General features: G+C 36.4%; 1 pseudogene across 1 annotated transcript in view; it reads right to left on the reverse strand.

The window, feature by feature from the left end:
• The window catches only part of LOC306882570 (protein eyes shut homolog), a 219,487-nt pseudogene that overhangs the window by 69,510 nt on the left and 132,363 nt on the right, over positions 1-17,614 (reverse strand). Inside the window, exons 30-34 of the transcript in view lie at positions 13,229-13,413; positions 12,979-13,070; positions 10,549-10,699; positions 6,138-6,250; positions 3,018-3,223 (exon numbers count right to left, since the gene is read on the reverse strand). The product of the transcript in view is annotated as a protein eyes shut homolog (transcript). The remainder of the gene's footprint in view (positions 1-3,017; positions 3,224-6,137; positions 6,251-10,548; positions 10,700-12,978; positions 13,071-13,228; positions 13,414-17,614) is intronic.

The following is a 17,614-nucleotide window of genomic DNA, read 5'->3' on the forward strand; positions in this document are numbered from 1 at the left end:
TCTAAAAGCAATATGACTGTCTCAAATAACTCAATATCGGGCATTTGAGCATGAAACTAAACACTGGTGATATGCAGCGCATTCAGCTGCATGTAAATAAATGTTAATATCCCAACTCATCCTATATAGATTAATTAGATATGCATGTAGCTAACCCAGACATCACTACTTGACTTCAAAGCTAAGTTTTTCTCTCTTCTCACATCTATACCTTGAACCGCATGCTGTTGCAAGCTAAACAATCAGCTCAGGGTGCCGCTATAACCAATCAGAATTTTTATTTTTTTCCACGATCATCGTTTTCATGATCGATCATCGCTATCATGTCTGAGTACTCGATCGCTGTTGCACATCCCTAATCTGCATTATTAAAAAATTCACAAAAATCTAACCTTTCATCGGAGAATAAGAATTTAAAATGGGAGGAAATATCATTATGAAATGTTTTTTCTCTAATACACATTGGCCACAATTAACGGCACCCTTTTATTCAATACTTTTTGAAACCTCCATTTGCCAGTTTAACAGCTCTAAATTTTCTCCTATAATGCCTGATGAGGTTAGAGAACACCTGACAAGAGATCAGAGACCATTCCTTCATCCAGAATCTTTCCAGATCCTTCAGATTCTCAGCTCCATGTTGGTGCTTCTTCTCCTCAGTTCACCTCACTCATTTTCTACAGGGTTCAGGTCAGAGAATTGGAATGGCCAGCAGAAGCTTGGTTTTGTGCCCAGTGACCCATTTTTGTGTTGTTTTTCAGGTTTGTTGTTTGAGGATTATTGTTTGGTTGGAAGATCCAAACATGGCCAATTATAATATTTCTAAAAGCGTCAGTCACTTGTAGATTTTTTATCTGTTGGTATTGGATAGATTCCATGATGCCATGTGTCTAAACAAGATGTCCAGGACCTCCAGCAGAAATATAGGCCCACAACATCAAAAATACAGCAGTATATTTCATTGTACACATGGGGTTGTTTTTTATCCCTGTGTACCAAACCCATGTTGAGTGTTTGCTGCTAAAAAGCTAATTCTTTAGTTTCATCTGACCATAGAAGCCAGTCCCATTTGAAGTTCCAGTCGTGTCTGATAACTGAATATGCTGGAGTTTGTTTTTGGATAAGCTAGGATAATTTCTTGAAACCCTCCCAAACAACATGTGGTGATGTAGGGGCTGTTTGACAATTTTTTTTTAAGGTTTTCTGACCTCGAGACTCAACTATTTTCTGCAATTCTCCAGCTGTGGTCCTTGGAGAGTCTTTAGCCACTCAAACTCTCCTCCTCACTGTGCATTAGGACGATATAGACACATGTCCTCTTCCAAGCAGTTTCGTAACGTTTTATGTTGATTGGAAATTCTTAATTATTGCCCTGATGGTGGAAATGGGATTTTTCACTGCTCTAGCTCTTTTCTTAAAGCCATTTCACTAATTTGTGACGCTCAATTATCTTTTGCTGCACATCAGAAATATATTGTTTGGTTTTTCTCATTGTGATGGATGATTAAGGGAATTTGGGCTTTGTTTTCCCTCCTATTTATATTTCTGTGAAACAGGAAGCCATGGCTGGATAATTTCATGTTTATAATCACCCTGGAGTGCTCAAAATTATGAATATGAATGGGAATATAATTCAGAGATATTTTACTCATAAGAATTCCTAGGGGTACCAATAATTGTGTCCAACGTGTACTTGAGAAAAACATTTATTTCATTTAATTTTCAGAGCCTTCTTTGATCATATTTACCAAGGGTGCCAATATTTCTGACCACGACTGCATATATATATATATATATGTATAATATATATATATATATATAGTTTTCATTTCAATTGTTGGATATAACTGAGAAGGTCATGACCTACTTATAAAACCACTTAATGAGAGTAAAACTAGCTACTTTTCACGCCAGCCCATTTTTATGTTAGATAATAGTGCTCACAGTAAAACTTTTGTGCCTCTAAAGCTTTTTTAAAAAGTAATTTTCTAGTATATTCGTAAGAAATGGCAAGTATTTAGCAGTAGTAAACAAATGTGAAAACACTGACAGCTTCATCTGAAAAGGTTTTTTTTCTTCTCATACAGGAACTGAACTGATCTGCTCACAAACACATCAATCAATGTCTGGCACGGCACAAAAATAGAAACCTGAGAGAAGAATAAATGATTTTTAATTAATTTGAAGCCAGGCATCTCACTGCCAGAGCATCTGAATGTTACATCAATAGAGACAGATGAACTTGTAGATTAGCAAATTAGCTCTTTACCTGAGCATTGGCTTATTGATACAGGGCAAAACATAGTGAGTCAGCAGAAGCTGAAGCAAAATACAATAACAAGGCAATTAGCACTATGGAGGAGCACATTACAATGAATACTCCACTGCTGGAAGTGCATAAAAATTCTGTTTTCCCATACAAGGTGGTGACTTTGATAAAAGGAAAGTCCGTTGTCAGTCCAGAGTTGACTAAATTGTTAAAGTGTGAAATATTCTGCTATGGCAGTTCAGTACAGTACGTTAAGTGTCAGTCAATATCAATTGGGTTCACCAGAATTTAATATCATTCATGTCTTATCCTGGCATGAGGCAGAGGAGGTAAAATGAATCTGGAGAACACAGGTGACAGGGTCACCATCTCGTTTGTAGTAGGACTCAAGAAGTGAGCATATAGAGGGATTTCTGACATTACAGCTTTCTTATATGGACCTTATGTTAATCACATCACAAATTATTTAAAGTGATCCCTGATCCAACAACAGGGCAAGGATTGCATTTTCCTTCGAGAAATGTGCCGTGCCTCTGTAGTCAAAACGTTTGGTGAGAGATCATTGCCTGCTTTTGGAGGTGAGCTACTACGTATCATTACGACATCAACCAAAATGTTTTGTTTTAAAGCTCCACACCATACTTGACTGCTCATTAGAGTTAAATTAAGGGATACGGCTAATTTAGTAGTTCAGTAACTCCGTAGGGAACATTTTCAGCTGTGATGTGGAGGGAACTTGAGGTCTCACCTTGTTCACACAGGCGTCCCGTGAAGTGCAGAGGACAGTCACAGAAGAAAGAAGAAGCTCCGCTGGGCAGAGAGATTGGCCGACAGGATCCGCCGTTGAGACAGAGCCCCTGCAAGCACACAGGTGAAGGCTGGGTGGGTGGGATATGCCCATCAGGAGGGGTTTCGTCTGTGGAGTTTGCTGGTCGGTCACGATACCAGGGAGGCCTACAGTAGAACATATGAGCAAATGAAAAGGCGAGAATTAAATGCTGCAATACACTACCACGGGGCATATTTACTAATCAGTAATCACTTATAATTATTTCAGAGCACAAAAACATGCGTTTAATTCACTAACCACAAGCAATCAAGTTAAACCAGGCAAATTATTCACAATTACGTACTTATTCATGAAACTCAGTGATATCTGAGTCTAATCACATCCATTTACTGTAAAAAAAGCAAGCCGTAAATGAAATGTCATCTAAAAGAGATGTTTATGGGTTGTGTGGGATTCATAATTTAATTGAGAATGCCTTTTAAACTGATATCGTTTATTGATGTGGACGCTAATATCTGAAAATCATTCGTCATTGTCCTATCAGTCATCTCTCCTTACTCTGTGTATGTGGTAATTGAACTTTCATGTACTGTAATGTAACAGGCTGCTTCTGTAGCAAGTGGCTAACCATGTCCCTTTAGTGACTCCGTAGAACGCGTTATTTGTTTCCCGTGCGTTTCTGCATACGGATGCACGCTTCGGGCACACCCCTGAACCCGCCCCCCGATGTCATCGTCCATCACGATGTTTCACTGTAGACATCGTCCAATGCCAATTTGGTAGACATTGCCCAAACCTACAAATAGCTATAGTTTATAATAGATAGTCAGAATGACAGACGAATGGACAGACATTTGTGTTTCCTCCACACTCTAGTATTCAGAAATGACCCACAAGATTAGGAATTCCAGATTGACAGAAGTTTGTGGACATTTACCTGATTTGCATAATTCCTTTAGTGAATCGGGTGCTAAAACAATGCAGAATGTGCATTCAAATAAGCAGCACCATCAGGGAGTGACATTCATTCTTAGTGAATTCCCCCCTAGTGTTTTAATCAGAGGGCCAAAGGATATATAGAGCAACCTTAATCTTATAATTACATGCAACACAGACAAGCCCCATTTGTAAAATTAAAACCATACTCGCATGCACATTAAAAATCTATATTAATTATCCTGTTCAACTCAAAATGGATGTGCATCAGTATGGACATAATGAGCTAAATCCTGAAAATCAATTCAGACATCTATATGCTGTTATTTTATGGGAAAGAGCAGTTCTAACATTGTGCTAAACATCTAATTTTGTGTCAGACAGATGAAATAATTAATTTCTATGGGTTCAGAACAACATGAGTGTGAGTAAATCATGACGATGCAAAATTTATGTCAACATTCATCAAAATGAGTCCTGAAAAATATATTAGCCAGTTTCTCTGACTCATCTCGCCCCCCATGATTTATGACTGGACAAGCAATATAATGCACCTTATCATGTTAAACTACCTTAATTATCATAACTAACCAAATAAGGCATGGTAGAGTAAGAAGCGTTCAAAACACACACAGTTATGCCTACATATCAATCACTAGTAACCACAAAATCAGCTCACAAAACAACCATGATATATCATTCAAATAGCCCTGATTAATGGTTCTGTTCAAATCATGTGAGACTATACCATGTAAGATGCCACAAACTGTCATATTCATTTGGAAACCCCATCTCTCCAGCCCACTGCAATTCCAGACAGATGACAGAACAGAATAAATAAAGGATGACAATATAGAGAGAGTGGAAATCTACCTCATTTAAATATTAACTAGTCTATGTGGTTACCAATTTCAGATTCTGTTCAAGACTCATTTCCTAATGCTTTGTAAAACAGGTCTTTTTATAGAAATAACCAAAAAGCCAAAATTAGTGCTTGCATTTTCTTTGGAACAATAATACACGATGTGTGAAGCCAAACACTTAAACATCCCCAGAATCTCACTCCTGATGAGCAATTTGCACACAGCATGAACGTACAGCACCTGTGCACTCAAGTGACATGATCAATTATAGATTTAGTTCTTGAGAGACAGCTGACAAGAGTGGTAAATATCACATCCAAGAGCCATGAGGGAAGAAGGAAAACTACACATTTTTATGGAAGAAACGTTATGGAGTGAAAAATGTAGCTTTACAATTTTTTTTTGTATTTAACTACATTGTAGGCTGTTATGACAAAAGAAGTCCTACGTAGCAGCTACTTTAAGAGGCAAAATCTTAAAATACATATTTTCAAATTCATAACTAACAGATGATATAATTTATCATTTAATCATATCAATATTTCTCTGGCTGACAATGAGGCTTTTTGAATTAATGAAACTTGATTAGGGTACTGGGAATAAATAGAAAAGAGCATGTTTTATTTATTTTTAAATAGTCCTAAAAATCTAGAATGTACTGTAACAGCAAATCTAGAGTGTAACAGCAAAGTTGAACATTTCTCTATAAAACTGAAACTTACCTGGATTGGACTTAAGATCATTCAAATATCTGAGGTACCAATTAAGACATTTATACATTTTAAAAACATTCAAAATTAAGTCAACATTAAAGACAATTTTACATTAAAGACAAAAAAATAAATAATGACAATGTTACATTTAATTTATTTTAAGGCAGCATGAACAATTTTTTAAGATTTTATTTTTTTGGGGGGAAGAATTTTGTTTTAAATGTTTTCGAAAAAAGTGCAATCATTTGGTTAAAATACAGTAAAAACTTACTAAATATTACTTACTAAATATAAATATTACTACAATTCAGAATAACAGTTTTCTAAGTTTCTAAGTAACATGATCCTTTAGAAATTATTCTAATATACTGATGTATGAAATTCCAGTACAAATGCTGTACTGGATTTTCTACAGTGAAAAATCAGAGAATAACTTATTTTAACAAAAATTTTACAATTAATTTAACAAACTGATTCACCAATATAAATAGTTTAAAATGAATTTAGACTTCCAAACACTGCCCAAAAATTGTATTGATTCCTGATGGAAAATCAGGTTCAATTACCTGCAGTTGTCAACATTGTTCCTGGCAATGGCATGGTCCACACGGATTCTTCTGAGCTTATTAATTTCGATTATTTCAATGCAGCTGGTGTAGTTGTGGAAAGGCTCAGCTTCCTGAGGGAACACAGAACAACAACAAAGTCTCAAGCAGTTTCTTCAGAGGAAAACTGAAAAACATCTCAGGCCTAAGGGTGAAAATGAAAAATCGCTACAAAACAGCTATTCTGGGAGAAGAAAGTGCCGTACAACAAAGAGGTTTCATTTTAAGGCATAGTTCACCCAAAAATGAAAATTCTATCATTATTTACTCACTTATGTCTTTCAAAAAAACTGTATTATTTCTCCTTGGAACATAAAAGTAGATATGTTGTTGAATTGTTATATATATCTTTCCATACAACAATTCATAGTGACCAAAGGCTCTCAAGGACAAAACACACATCAACAAAATTAGTTCACATGACTTGTGCACTATATTCTACTGTAAGTCTTGACAATGCAACAGCTTTGGGTGATGAAAATACTTACATTTTAATTATTCACAGATTCAGTTTTCACTTTTGCTTTTGAGCATGCCTTGGTTATTATAAGCTGTTGTTGTATGGCAAGAGCTGCATAATAACTCTTCAAAAATCTCACCTTTCGTGTTACATAATTTTTTTTAATAGCATACAAGTCTGGAATGACATGAGTGAGTAAATATTGAAAGAACTATCCATTTAAAATTGATACACATAAAGGAACATGCATATGTATTAATACAATGAGACGTTTGCCTTTACAAACATACAGGTACATCTAAAAAAATTAGAATATTGTGAAAAAGGTCAATATTTTTTGTCACTCATTTCAGAAAGTGAAACCCATATATTATATATATTCATTACACAGAGTGAAATATTTCAAGCCTTTATTTCTTGAAATTTTGATGATTATGGCTTACAGATAATGAAAACCCAAACGAAAATTAGAATATTACATAAGCTCAATAAAAAAGGATATTTTAAACAGAAATGTCAGGCTTCTGAAAAGTATGTTAATTTCTATGCACTCAATACTTGGTTGGGCCTCCATTTGCATCAATGCGGTGTGGCCCAGGTTGCTTTGATAGCGGCCTTCAGGTCATCTGCATTGTTGTTGGGTCTGGTGTCTCTCACACCAGATGGTCTCTGGTGTCATAGATTCTCTATGGGGTTCAGATCAGGCGAGTTTGCTGGCCAATCAAACACAGTAACACCATGGTCAGTGAACCAGCTTTTGGTACCTTTGACAGTGTGGGCAGGTGCCAAGTCCTGCTGGAAAATGAAATCAGCATCTCCATAAAGCTTGTCACCAGAAGGAAGCATGAATTTCCTGGTAGATGGCTGCGTTGACTGTGGACTTCAGAAAACACAGTGGACCAACACCAGCAGATGACATGGCAGCCCAAAATCATCACAGACTGTGGAAACTTCACACTGGACTTCAAGCAACATGGATTCTGTGCCTCTCCACTCTTCCTCCAGACTCTGGGACCTTGATTTCCAAATGAAATGCAAAATTTACTTTAATCTGAAAAGAGGACTTTGGACCACTTAGCAACAGTCCAGTTCTTTTTCTCCACAGCCCAGGTAAGACGCTTCTGACGTTGTCTCTGGTTCAGAAGTGGCTTGGTAGCCCTTTTCCTGAAGACGTCTGAGTGCGGTGACTCTTGATGCACTGACTCCAGCTTCAGTCCACTCCTTGTGAAGCTCTCCCAAGTGTTTGAATCAGCTTTGCTTGACAGAATTCATAAGCTTGCGGTCATCCCTGTTGCTTGTGCTCTTTTTCTTACCCAAATTTTTCCTTCCATTCAACTTTGCATTTACTATGCTTTGATACAGCACTCTGTAAACAGCCACACCTTTCAGTAATGACCCTCTGTGACTTACCCTCTTTGTGGAGGGTGTCAATATTCGTGTTCTGGATCATTGCCAAGTCAGCAGTCTTCTCCGTTATTGTGGTTTCAAAGAACAAGAGATACCCGGAATTTATACTGTAGGGATGGTCATTAATTGAAACTCAAATGTAAATATTCTAATATTTTGAGATACTGATTTTTTTACTTTCATGAGCTGTAAGCTTTAATCATCAAAATTAAAACAAAAAACTTTTGAAATGTTTTACTTTACATGTAATGAATCTAAAATATATGAAAGTTTCACTTTTTGAAAAGAGTTACAAGAAAAAATGAACTTTTTCACGATATTTTTTTTTTTTTTTAGATGTACCTGTACATCTACAAATGAAACAAATGCTACTGAATGTTTTTGAAGGCAATCAAGATTCTTCATATAGGACAGAATTGGCTCATAAAATACTGCCCTACAAAGGCAAAAGACCTTAACTCGCTAGAGTGTGAAACTGAGAAAAATTACTTTAAAGTTTTTTACTTGTCCAGCCAAATTAATTATAGGTAGGATACTGGAATTTTGGCAATTAGATGTTTTAGTAATGAAAATTATCTACATTAAAAAATTGTGAGCTCAAACTTGATTTTTACCCCTATTTTGAAGTTAATGTACTCTGCCTTTGCATTATCTGCAAAAAGTGAGAAGTCATACCAAGGCAAAAGACAGTAACTTCCACATTATCAATATTTGATTGCTGATCACCATTTACAAAATCGTTATAGTAACATCTGTATAAAATCTACTGATCATGGGCTATCTCATATTGGCTATTGCATAGTAATATAGAAATTTTAAAAATTTTTGACCGTAACTAGCAGACTAAAAGTTAAACATGTGAGTGGATACCGTTTTGCAACCAATTTATTTGCTATGCTCAGTAACGTAAAATAATTCCAGACATAGCATAATTGCTTATATTGACTTGAATTAAATAATAGCCTAACCTAAAAGAATGACTTGTGGATTTATGTGAACGCAAGCAAGCAGGCATGCTCAGAAATGCATGTGGATTAAACATGTCCGACGATGTTCAGCGCTATGGATTGATTTTATCGGGTTACAAGAAAAGGTAGGATATGGATTTAATTGCGAACTGTTAGGCTACTGATTTTATGACTGATCATGCTACGGCATTCAAGTACACACGCATCCAACTAGAAGTGACAGCCTGGTGAATAATCTGCATTACAAAAAGGGGAAAAAAATCTTTAAAGGTTATTAACGATTATGTATTGCTGCCAAGGTGTCTAGTCTTTACAGTACTTTGTTATATGGAGCTGTTTGGTAGATCGCGATCTAATTTGTTTGTCTACACTGTAATTAATATGCGCCAGATTTTAATGGACAGTAAAAAAAAAGGCAGAACACCGTATAACTCCAAGCTGGCACCGTAACTTCATTTTGACGTACGGCTAAACAAAGGCAGAACACCGTAACTCATTTTGAGCGTTCCAAATAAAGCGAAAGAGCCGTTACTGGTGTTATACGGTGTTCTGCCTTGGTTTCTCCGGGGCTTTTTGAAGTTACAGTTGAGATGACCCATTATTTTCTCGGAAAAACAACGAAATTGACTCAAGATACTTATGTACATGAAAAAGGATGTCTTGAATGTCCCAAAAATATCAATAACTCATTTTCAACAAAAATCAAAGTTACGGTCTTTTGCCTTTGCAGGGCAGAATACCAGTAGGAGAAACTGCATTGATGAATATATATATGAAATATGCTCATAAATATGTTATGCTGAATGAAATTGAAGTATATATATATATATATATATATATATATATATATATATATATATATATATACACACTTCTATTTCATTAACAGTTCTGTGAAAAGAGAAAAAAGCATGTGGATTAAATTTTTGTTGTCTAGACGAATACATCTCAACCTCTCCTTTTTCTTCTCCTAACAGTATCTCAAGTGCCCGTGACCTGCTTCTAGCCGCCTGAAGGAAAATGAAAAGTGTGCCTGCTAGTTTCTCAGAGCTTTATCACTGTCAATATGTAGACCTTGACAGTTCTTTGAAGCCCTCTGAACCAGTTTTAGTAACCTGAAAATTACTGGAAAATTCATGTCCATTTTAATCCAATTTAAGTAGGAGTTGTCTCTGCGGTAAGTGGTCAGGTCATTGTGTAACATGACAAAGGCAAACCATCAATCTTTACTTGTTTCCACATTAGAATCAGAATTCCCAGTTGACCTAATGATAACTTAAAATTTAGCATTATAATGACTTATTTGGAGTGAACTAGAGATAATTCAAATATCCAAGATGCCAATTAAGACAACTTTACATTTCAAGTTGATTACAGGTTCAATTTTAAGGCAGCATGAACACTTTTTTCTGAGCATAAGAGACTTAAAAAAAAAAAAATCCATTCCAAACCTTTTTTCTTTATTGTATCACACATTACTGTTCAAAATATTGGGGTATCCTCACACAAAATAACCTCACACATAATTAACTCTTACTTTATAAGGTGGAAACTGAAGAGGAAGTCCTCCTATGAAGAGACGGTCAGTTCTCTGTAAACTCACGGCTGGTGTGTAACTGCTTGGAATACTTCTGACAGTCCCAAAGCCTGTAATAGTGACTTCGGCTGCACACGGAGAAAGATATTGTCTGTGGAAAACAAACACAAAATAAACAGTTTGATGTGCATGTGGACAAAATGTTCTCTGTCTTGTTAAAAATCAACATTCCAGGTCCCCATTTCCTGTGTATCTCTTCACCTAATGGCTGTAAATGCACTCAATTAATGATCTTTAGTATTAATACCACAGACATCTTTTCAGGCAATTCAGTTTATGTTAATAAGACACATTTGCTATGCCTAAAGGAGAACACAATTACTTTAAAAGCTAAGCACTGCTAATGCCTGCTTTATCTGTTATTATTTTCCACTTTTTTAATATACAGACCGAAAACATGTTATGCTCAATGACTCCTAATGACTGCGTTGTTTCCATGGATACATGAGATACAGGAAGGCATTGAGAAAGAAAAAGGGTCCACAGTGAATTCATTAGCCGGTACAGCATTTAAAATATCATGGTTATCATGGGTTTCGACTAGAACAGTATCGGTGTGATTTAAGGCCATGTCGTTTGTACAAATGGTTTAATCTCGTTTTAAATATCAGAATATCATAACATAACTCATCTGATACAGCTTAAAAACAACTGCAAACCGTTTTATTGCCAGTTAAAAGCTAATTAAAATGGCTACTGTTGTGACACAGTAAATCATGACAAAAAAAACCCCACTAAACAAAACAAATGATTTGCTATGCTCAAGGGCGTCTTTCACCTGCGGCTAATTATTTCCCCTCTTCCTTTTAAAGACATCTTATGTGTCTCGGACAGACTGTTCCAGAGATGTACCCAAGCCTTGGGAGATTTCCAAAGCTTATTCTGCCCTTCCAAACAACAGGGGAGGAAAGATAATTACCTCAGTGTGGATTCTGGGATAACTATGTGCAGCTGGAGGATTGGCCTACAGATGCTCAGCTCATAATGACAGTATCCCCCCAGCCTTGATATCTGTCTCCCCCTCTTTTGAGGTTCAGAGAAGCCAATCTTGACTGATTTGATAAGCCTGTAATTCGCAGGCTGTGGAGTTTTTCTCTTGCTTTGCGCCGCACCTCAGGAGGAAAGACCACCAGGCCCTGGATGTCCTCCCTCTGGAGCAGCCGGAGAGGCTGTTAATTTAGAAGAGCTCCACCAGAGCAGCCTGGCATCTCGCCAGAGAGCCACTGGTCCCATTGAGTCTCTGAGCAGACAGTTCCCCAGCAGGACACACAGAGAATGCTCCTTTTACTTAGAAATGCTTTAAAGGCGACAATAAAGCACGGTCCTTTAAACTGTTTCACGGTTTCACTCGGTCATGTGAGACACGAATAAGGCAGTGAAACTTAAAGGGGTTGCGTTGTACAGTACCTTTTTTTTTGAAAAAAAAATATCATTTTGTATTTTTCCCTGTGGTCCACTTATATTGTTTTGTGCACCAAAACTGGCGTTACTAAATTTTACATGACCATTTTCCACCCTCTCTGTGAACCTCAGAATTAAACGCAGGCTGCTTTTTTGTGCTCCTGTGCCTTTAAGAATATGATATGCTGTATTTGAATAATACAACCCCTTTTAAGAGATGGTCTTGGCCTTGATGGTCTCTCCATTCAGTCTTGTTTTGACAACTCTCTTTCGCACTAAGTCTTCTGCTAGTTGGCACAAAAGTAATGACTGATTTGTGCAGCTGGTGTATCTTGGAAGCTTTTCAAAATCTCTATGAAAAACAGACATAAACAAGCCGAGGCACTCAAGATCAGGAGCTGGCTAAAGCGTTCGGATATGAAGAGGCTGTGCTGTCTCTCAGAGACTCAGAATCTGATCAAATCTTTTAATGAATGTGTGACCGTGCATTTTACTTTCTGCTGAATCGCATGAAAAGAAACAAACCTAATGGACCAGTGTGAATTGTGCTTCTGAACATCAAAGACGTTTCAGCAATCATTCAGCTCTCAGTCGAAAATACCCAGGCTTGACAAATCTGGGGTTATACTGCACCCATTTACAGACTTGAAAGTGTAAGAGCTGGACAGAAATACTCTCCATCATGTAAATAATGAATAATATAATGTGTATATTACCTGTACTGAGGTCTCTGTTAGGATCTCAATGCCAGTTGACTGGCTGCCACATGTCAGTTGTCCTGTTATTGGAAACTTTTTCAGGGGAACACTTCAGTATAGAGACCAATTCTCACAATTAACTAGGTGCTTATTAGCATGTATACTCGTTAATAAAAATTTTCCATGTCCCTTACACAATTGGTAGACATCTGATTCATTTTAACCTCTATGATCTCAAACAATTCGGATACTGGAGGAGAAATTCACTTACCTCAAAAGCACTACATACTCATTTCCATCAGCAACCTGCTGTGCTACATTGATCTGCTGAACTCCCTCCTTTTGGTTGCACAAAAAGCCATACTGGAGTGTGTGGGAAAAATATGTATCAGTATTTTCCATCTAATTATTTCTCATGCATATTCTTTGATTTGTAAAGGTAATGAGATAGCTTTGAAAAACAAACAAATAAACAAACAAACAAACAAAAAACACAAATGTATATGCATTTGCAGTATTACCCAAAGCGTTCCATTGGAAATGTAGAGTTTTATGAAGAAGATGCCTTTTTTGGCACTGACTGAATACAGCAGGGTTCCGTACATGGATTCAGTCAGGAATCTCACCGTGACACTGAACACACCATCGACTTCAATGCCTTCAAACTCCAAAAAGGATTTCCCAGAATTTCTCTCAAAACTAATATCTGTAGGGGGAAATGTAAGCAGTTAAACATAGTGCCACCATCGCATCGCTCAACTTGAATAGTATAAAGTCAACACTTGTGTGGATTTGATCTGGAACTAAAATTTGTATAGATATCGAAGGTTTTATTTCATTAGTAAACAAAAACATTTTTTTAATAATACAGTTAAATTATAACTATATATTTTAAAAAGGATTATTTCATCCTGGGTACAAGAAAATGTAGCCTTATGCTACAGTGAAACCTAATGAGAATGCACATTACAGAACCTTTGTTATCATGTCATTCCAAGTAAAAAGTGGGCAACACAACTTTATTAATATTCAGCACTGTATTGTGAAGTAAGCAGTACTGTATGAGAACATGAGTCAATAAGAATGGAAAATTTAAATAAATTCTGAATAAAAATAATGAGTAAAATCTGAATAAACTGGAAAAACAGGGAATATTAATTAAATGTCACATGGAAAAGAAAATTATATGACAGTTATTTATAATAATTATAGAATATTTTAATTTTTTACTGTGCAAAGTAACATATTTAATTCTGCCACTATCCCTTTTTAATCATCTTCAGTGGATTGAACTGAAATTGAAGAAAGCACACGAGTAACACATTATGAACACTAGAAACCACCAAAGAATTGATACTCTCCAAATTAAATTCCCCACAGTGAGCCAATATTTCTCAATTAAGATTATATTGTTCTACCAATTGTGAATATTACAAGGTTACAAAGGATCACAGTGCTCTTAAAACTATGAATATGTTAATGCTAATTATGATAATGTTTAGCTCTGAGCAGAAAGAATAAGCATTATATATTATTCAGCACGGATTTAAAGCTAAGATAAAACTAATACCACTTATAATGTTTTTGGAGTATGCAATAAGTATACTGAGTAAGGAAATAAATTTTCCGTGGCCAGAGAAATAATTTTCCTTAGAGTCAATAGACGATTAAAACTGTCCGTACTGCGGACGAACAAATCATTTTATTGTACTATTAATGCTACAGTTAATTCCTGAAGATGAATATATAATTGATAACAACCCGTTATGATTAATTATGTTCATCTCACTTTGAGCTAATTTGTTACATACTGTATTTGCATGGGATAGGGTTTCCTTACCCGACTTACCATTTCCAATGTGATTTATAATATAAACAATAACTATTTTTTTAATTATTTTATAATATAATATAAAATAAATAATAATATAAATTATTTTAAAACTATTTTAATGTAGATAGGTACACAGCAATCAGTGCACATTTAAATAGTCATATTGCAGTACATTCATACTGTATAAACAACAACATTTTTTATTTCAAATATAGCTAATATTGCATATTTGTCAAAGTTGTATCTCATGTAATCCGTGCAAACAGATTCTGGAATGTGCAAAACAATAAAAAGTAAAAAACACCATAACCATTAAAGAAACCAAAGGATGAACACACAAAAAGAAAACTAAATAAAAATATTGAACCTACTAAATTGTAAAGTTTAAATGCATTGAAGATTTAAGTCAAATTAAAGTGGTGCCAAAGATACAACTTGCAATGATAACTTCATTGCACTTTTTCAACTGCTTTGAATTTACATTCAACATCTTTCTGAAACTTTGGTAAACAGAAATTAAGTATACATTATATGGATGATGTTATACCGATGAAAACATTTTTAGAGTCTACAAAACTTCAAACAACCTCAGAAAAAAGATTTTCCACATCTGATGAAAGATTTATTCGGGGGGAGGGAAATTGGCGCTATAAACTGCGCTTTCATTTGACTCACAGAAAAATCTGAAAGCCTGTAAAACAGGTGGCTGTAAGATCCCTGTCTTTCATTTTAAATGTCTTTTATGATAATTACGCATGGTACCTTTCTCTCGCAGGAGTGTGATCAAAGCTAAGAGTGACCCATTACCTGCCATGACTTAGTACATTTAAAAGGCAGTTTTTAGATCGGCTTTGATTGGAGGGGACTGAAGACTAAATGCAGAGGAAGTCTATTCCAATTAGTGGTAGGAAAGGGCCGCTCGTCTAATGTTTTCTGCAGTCAGTGGATTCTGTGAAGCCACTGATGTTCACCTCAAAATGTCCTTACCACTGTAGTGCATCTATCATGTTTAGACATGGCAGAAAATCTCTCATCTCATAATGAGATCTAATTGTATTTAGAACATTTCAAGTTTAACATTTCAAAGGTTGCAAGCTAAAAACACAGGAACATGCCAGTTAACATTGATCATATTTTGTATCCCAAAAGCTGATAATGCTTAAAAAAAGCTTTTTTTTTTCTCTCCAGCAAGTGCATGGTAAATGAGAACAGCTTGCTTGGAGAAGGTTTAAGAATATCTCTCTACTGCATAAACCTCTTTCTGTCAGCTTGAGGAACCTCAGCCCTATACCATGAGGGTTTTTTAGCACAAATTAACAGTAACCCACAAGATACTTACAGTAGCACATGGTTCACCAAGAAAGGCACATAAATTCCCCTCGCAAAGAGAGCGAGAGTGAGTGACTGTCTGAGAAAAATTATACCAGCTTATTACATGCCTCATTTTAAGCCATGATATCCTGCTCTCTGTCATCCGTATCAGTCGGCAATTATGGGACATTTTCAGAGACTTCCAACCCTCTTTGAGATCATTTAGGGTACTGATGCGGGAGAAACTTAAAAGACCGGCTCTGACTTGAGCAATTTGGCCTAAGCATTAGCGTTGGTCTGGAGTTAATGCCCTTCAATCTCAAACAGTTCCTCCGAAAGGTCTCGCCTCGGGGTATTTTGCAATGAAACGCTCAATAATGTGGACCTGCCTGCGGTATTTCTCCCTTCCCGTGATTGACCCATACCAGACTACAAAACAGAGCACACGTTTTGCGATTGCTGTCACGATTAATGGACCTACAGCAGATGAAGCCTTTATCAATATTTGCTTGACTTTAAATCTTTTTAATGCAGAAATCTTCTGATCTGCCGCTGAAGGTCTCTGGGGCACTTTGGTGATTAAGTAGCTTGTAGAAAAATCCCCATGCGTCTGCTAAGTCCTGCACTCCATAATAGGACAAATATCTCAGAGTAAGGCCTGCGACTGAAAGAATGGAGACTTATTGGGAAACGAGAGGCTGTGATCTCCGATTAATGAGGATGAATGCGGAGCGACTACGGAACGTCTACCTTCTCCCTCCCCTGGTGTTCCAGGCAGGTTTACCAGCATTGATGATGGAAAATTACCCCTCTAAGACTGAGCCATTCATTAATTTGAGATGCTTGTTTGGACTGATATAGGGCTTTCACGCAGTCCGTGATTGTTGCCGGGAGGCAAACACTCACCTCATTAGCAGTTGACTCCAGATCTCTTTTTGAAATCTGCATTTTAGCCACTAACTTCTCCACGTGCTTGGCGCAGTCTGCTCTCGCTGGTCCTTTAACATTCAAATCGTTCAAAACCGGTCAATAGGGACAGGTGATTGCGAGCTCATTCTGCGGTTATTATCGACAGAGGGAGCTATGAAAGACACACTACAGGAAATCTCGAACGTGAAATTCTTATTGGATAAAATAAGTCCACAAACACTTTGAGGGTGAAGTTATTGCTCATGTTTACGAAATGCTGACTCTGCTGGATCGCTGCCAGTTGAGCTAATGAACACTATTATGGGATGTATAAATATAGATCTCTGTAAAGGGAAGAACAAGAGAGAGCGTTTGAAAAAGATCAGCGTTTTCCTTACGGCCATTCAAAAATACTGCTGTTTAATGAATGAATGGTATACCATTCATATGAATAGCTTATAAGCTCATCCATTAAAATTTTAGAAGCAGGGAAAGCACTCATGAAAAATAAACAAATGCAAGTCTAACTTTTCACTTATGCACCATTTTATTACTTAATCGGCTGTTTCTTTTACACTTAACTTTAATTAGTATCCAAACATCATTAGAGACTTTTGCTACTGTACATTTTTTCACATAATTCGCTTGCAACAGCTGTGCATTACAAATGATACCTCAATATGTGAGGCCTTTTAATAAGTGCAATATTCTATGTTTTCACATTTGTTACCTGACAGACAATAAGACATGAAAAAAGGACATACTTAGACTTACATTGAAGAAATGACCTATACATAACCAATAGTGAGAAACCATCTAGCAAGCAACCACCCAGAAACCCCACACTACCTGG

Source organism: Barbus barbus, assembly GCF_936440315.1.
Source record: "Barbus barbus genome assembly, chromosome: 16".
Taxonomy (NCBI): domain Eukaryota; kingdom Metazoa; phylum Chordata; class Actinopteri; order Cypriniformes; family Cyprinidae; genus Barbus; species Barbus barbus.